The following is a 6,000-nucleotide window of genomic DNA, read 5'->3' on the forward strand; positions in this document are numbered from 1 at the left end:
CTATGCGCTATATAACTGGTTCAGAATCAGATAATACAGGTCTATTTTATTAATGGTATGTAATAATATATGGTATATAATAATAACCAAAAAAAGCAACTAAGAAAACTTATAAACAACTACCAATATGTTCATTTTTTATCTATTTAAAATTTTTATGAGAATTCACTTGCATGAAGGTATTCTTAGTGAGAGGATTAGTAACAGAAAAGTATTTGCCAGCAATATTGCACAGTACAGCAGCACATATTTATTATTGCACAATTGGATGAAAGATAGAGAGAATTCAATATCCCATTGATCCCAATGTAATTACCATTTGTTGATTATTGTAAAAAATAACATTTAAAATTGGGTTTAAAATTTTTTAAATATTTAAATTTTAAAAACCAATCTATTTCATAGAGCCAAATGCCCCTTTAATTTTCCCCCTCCAACAAGGTGTCTCTCACCCATTGTTCAATAATCTGTGAAAGATGAAACAACAGAGATATCTGTGTTTGATGATCCTCTGGTTATTAAGGAAGACATGCGCTACAAAAATATTTGCCACTACCATGAAAAAATGCAGCACAGAATTCATCTTGAAGAGGTATTGCATATAAATGGTTCAGATGATCCTATAAGCAAATATCATTATGCTGATTCCTTCAAATCCTAGAACTGCAGGGCCTTCTGGAAGAGCTCTGAAAAGAGTTTGACTTAATGTTCCATAAAAGTCCCACAAAGCAAAAAAACACCTGAATGAAGAATGGCTATTGTCCAGATTATGACATGTAAATCCATTAGCTGAATTTGTGGAGCTTGTCCATCAACACACAGACACACACACACACACACATAATCACTTGGTAAACACTTTAGAGAGTTGCTAAAGAAAGAACTTTAGAATATTGTATATCATGACTGTTTCTGTGTCTTATCCCCTCTACTAAACTATACAGTTCTTGAAGGTATGCATCATGTCTTATTTAAACTTCATATATTTCCTAGCTACTAGCAAGGTTCTCTGTACACAATAGATAAATAAACATTCATTGCATTTTATTCATTTCAATTTTATGTATAGTATATAGAATCATGGTTGAAAGAACACTGGAGTTGAAATCGAGAAACCTAGGTTTTGTATCTCATTTCTCACACTCATTAGCTGTGTAATCATCAACAAATCATTTATTCTGAATAGTAATTTCCTTATCTATTGAATGGAGGTAATAGTTAGAATATCTACTTCAGATTATTATGTTGATTAAATAACTTATACAACTTGCCTTGTAAACTATAAAGCTTACATAAATATTAGCTGTTTTGATGATTAAATGCATTATTTTTCCCTAATAAAGTATGAAGGAAAGATTCCATTTTAACTCTTTCTGAGGGATCTTTGCATTGCTTGGTACAAAGTCTTGCAACATCATATGCACTCAATAAATGTTTGTTTAATTTACTCACAGCCATTCATCCGGAGAGACATTGCTCTCTTTCAGGAATGGTGGGCCTGGAAGGGGAGGGGAGGGGAGGGTTAATGCCAAGTGACATTGACTCTGACCAGATCAGGGTCAGAAACACAGAGATCAAGATCTGGGTGAAGAGATGCAGCCAACAGGAAGTGACAAGGACACAGGGGATTAGAATCAGATTACCAAACCTGGGAAATCTGGAATGCAGGAGGAGTCAGGTTGCTTAACTGAGCTTGGAAGCAAAATACAGAAGCATCTTTTCAGACTAAGAATGGAAGGTGATAAGTAAAAAGTAGGTGAAAAATGCAAGACACAGACATTCTTTTAGTCTACAAAATTCAGAGGATTGGGGGCTGGGAGTATCTCTGGAACATAATATGTCGGAGCTGGAAGAAACCTTAGAGATCATCCAGCCCATGGGTTCCTAACCTGTTAGTACATGGACCCCCAAGAGGCAAGAATAGATTTCAGGGAGTATATAAATTTAGATGAGAAAAAAGTATCACTTCGGTATTTTCATTAACTTTTAATTGAAATTAGAATTTCCTTCAATTAAATTCTCAACTTTCTGGCTGTTCCAGAGGTCTGTGTTCCATGTCCTGATTACCGTCTATTACTTATGTAGGCATAAACAATCTACTTCTCAGGGCTTCTGTTTTCTCATCTATAAAATGGAGGGGATGGTATGATCATAAATAGATAATAGATAAGTACTCAAATAGACAGATTAGAAAGAGAACTACATAGACAAACAAATGATAGAGAGCTAAATATAGATGTGTAATAGACGGACAGACACATGGATAGATAGATAGATGTGTGGATAGATAAATATTGAGATGGATAGATGGATGGACAGACAGACAGACAGATGAACAGATAGATACATAGATAACATTGATAAATGTGTGGATGGATAGATATATACTGAGACAGATGAATGGATAGACAGATAGAAAGACATACATACAGATAGATTTGTGGATAGATAGATATTGACACGGATAGATGGATGGATAGACAGAAAGATAGATAGATAAATAAGTAGATAGATATAATTGTTATTTGGGAAAATTACTCCTAGCTGGGTATTGAAAGAATAAATCCATGGACTATCTCTTCAACCTTTATAATTTCCACTTTAGTATATAGACCCTTTAACGATTTGGTCAAAACATCAAAAGAAGACTTTGGTAGAAATTGGCATTCATACTAATAATGCCCCCTTCTCCACCAGTGTCCTCATCTGAAGTCTAATGTGATTATGGGTTTTTGAAGGCTGTCCAATGGAATATAAGCTCTCTTAAGCCCTGACAAGCTGGAAAGCTGTCCAGCAGGTGACAGATCTATGGTCTTCTGTTTGAGGCTGATCTAAATGTGGAAAGACTCATCCCTAGATTAACTAGGTGATGAATATTTTCACCCTAGTAACTTGTTGGAAGATGGTCTACTAGGGAATGGGGGGAGTACCATCTACCTTGGGAGTGATAGCTTTAAAACCCCTTTCCCTCAAGATGAGAAGGAGAATATAGAGGGGAGAAGTATAGTAGGTAACCAGTACCTCCCATTTATCACAAACCTACAAAAATGCTGTTATTTGTACTCCCGGATCCTTCTTCATTTGAGGGCCTTCCTTTTGTTGTTATCCCCAATTTCTCCTGTATAAAGTTTGTTCATATATAGTTGTCTGCATGGTGTCTCACCCATTAGACTGTAAGTTCCTAGAGGACAAGAACTATTCATTACCTTTCTTTGTATTCCCAGCACTTAGCACAGTGTGTGCCACATTTTTGTTGTTCAGTCATGACTCCATTTAAGTTTTTTCTTGTTGTTTTTTTTTTTTGACAAAGATAACTATAGTGATTTATCATGTCCTTCTCCAGCTCATTGACAAATGAGGAAACTGAGGTAAACAGAGGTAAGCGATTTGCCCAGTTTCACACAGCTAATCCATGTCTGAGTATTGATTTGAACTCATGAAAACGGTTCCAAATGCCACCTGTCTTCCCACCTGGTACGTAGTAGACCCAATGTTCATTGACTGACTTGCCATCCTCTCCTTTGTATTTTGATCAATGTCACTATTTTATCACTCCTCCTAGAATATAAACTCCATGAGGGGAAGGATCATCCTTTTTCTCAAATAAAGGGAGATGAGTTGCTTAATTCAATTTGGTGAGCTCCCAGTCATCTTGATGATGTTTCAATCCAAATCTCACTACTGCAAAGGATCTTTTTTTCTCTGTCTTTACCTTACCCTTTCCCTCTTTCTCTTCACCTCCTTCTCTACTTATACCTTCCTTCAGAAATTTCCTTCCATTTACATTGTAGATATTTTATATGTAAAATTATTAACATCTTGTCTCCTCCACGAAAATGAGGACTACTTGAGAGCAAGAACCATGGTTTTGTCTATCACCTATCCCTGGGGCATAGTAAATGTATCATAAATGTTTATTGACTGAAGGCTATTTAAAGGCCCTACCCCTTTGTTGGGAGACATCTGAGGGCTTCCTTCTTGTGGGTGTGATCACTGGAGCCTTGCTGTGAGAACATAGGGATTATTGAGTGGGTCCCAGGGCCTGGGGCTATTTCCAAGTTGATTGGCTGAATGGGATTCAGGATGATGGATTCTTGTTGGAGGTTCTTGGAAGCACAGAGACTAATCTGACTTCTTTTGAACTTCTCCTGGGTCCATCTTCCCAGGAACCAGAAATTTGTTAAGTTGGGACAAAAAGGAGTTGGCAAGTTGCCTGCAAGTAGAATTCTTGAGAGTGGCTCCTAGGCCCAAACGATGGCATCTCCTGGGAAGCTGATAGACTTCCTCTAGATCAATGGTTCTCAAACTTTTGTTCTCAGTATCCCAATAAAAATTATTGAGAATTTGTCCAAAGAGTTTTTGTTTCTGCGTGTTATATTTATAGATATTTATCCCATTAGAAAAAAAATTAATTTTGAATTATTAGACCCTGAAATCTTGAGACCCCAAGATTCTCTGGACTATACATTGAGAACTACTGCTCTAGGTACGACGTAGCAGAAGGCATGTGCAAGCTCACTTGTCCCACAAGGCGAGTTCATGAATGCTCGAAAAAGCCAATCTCTCGGGCAAAGGAGGGGAGATTTTGAATCCTGAGGCAAAATAATCCTGGAATTTAGTTTACAGGAGATTTCCTAGGCATTGACAGACTTGAGGAGAACCTCATGGGACAATCTTAAATTGGAACTGTACCATCTGCAAAGATTCTTAAGCTGGGACTCATGAAGGAGTTTTTAAAAATTCAATTATATTGAAACCATATTTCAATATAATTGTTTTCCTGTGCATTTTGTTTTATGTATCTATTTTTGCTCTTATCCTGAGAAAGTTTCCATAGGCTTTGCCAGACCACCAAAGGGGAACCAAGATATAACCAAATTCAAGAACCCTTCAGAATAAGGAGATTTCCTCATCAAGAATATTCTGTGCAAATGTTAGTTAATCTGGTCAATCTCTAAGTATTCAGTATTCCCAAGAATAAGAGAAGGGATGGGAACTAAACAGAAAATGTGAGTGTGTGTATATGTATGGATATATATATTTCCTATACACACATATGTATGTGTGTATATACTTCATATATCTGAATGTGTATATAAACTCATATGTGGGCATAGGTATCTAGACATATATTTAGATCTATAACTGTAGATCTATAAATCTCTACCTATATAGAGTATGTATGTCCTATATAAAAATATATAGTGTATAGATATATTTTACATATGATGTGTATATACCTTATATATGATCATATATGTTTATATATACACACCGGTATGTATATATAATGCACATAGGTATGCATATATTTTTGTTCAGTCATTTTAGCCGTGTCTGACTCTTCATAACCCAATTTGGGATTTTTGTGGCAAATATGCTGGAAAGGTTTGCCATTTTCACCTCTAGCCCATTTGACAGATGAGGAAACTGAGGCAGGCAGGGTTAAATGACTTGCTGAGAGTCACACAGCTAATGAGTGTATGAGGCCAGATTTGAACTCAGAAAGACAAATTTTCTTGACTTCTCGTCAGGCACTCTATCCACTGAGCTACCTAATTGCCCATACACATGTTTCAAATAATAATGGATAGAGTTCTGATCCTGCAATCAGGAAGATCTGAGGACCTGAATTCAAATGCAGCTGCAGACATTTATGAGCTCTGTGATCCTGAGGAAATCATTCTGCCTCAATTTTCTCACCTGTAGAATGAGGATAATAATAATAACACATCCCTCTACGGTTGTTGTGAGGATAATGAGGACAATGTGGGATAATGAGACAGGAATTGTAAAAGGCTTTTCAAACCTTAAGGCATGATATAAATGTTATCTATCTATCATCACAGTTTTTTTTTTTTTTTTTTTTTTTGCTTAAATTGGATCTTCCTCTTGCACCCACTGTGAAGGAGCAGCAGCCACTCTTGGCCCAATCCCACTACTGATCAGCTCTATTTCTAATAGAGACTGGTTCATCCCTCCTTAGTCAGAATCGTGCCC

This window comes from Sminthopsis crassicaudata, chromosome 2 (genome assembly GCF_048593235.1).
Source record: "Sminthopsis crassicaudata isolate SCR6 chromosome 2, ASM4859323v1, whole genome shotgun sequence".
Classification (NCBI taxonomy): domain Eukaryota; kingdom Metazoa; phylum Chordata; class Mammalia; order Dasyuromorphia; family Dasyuridae; genus Sminthopsis; species Sminthopsis crassicaudata.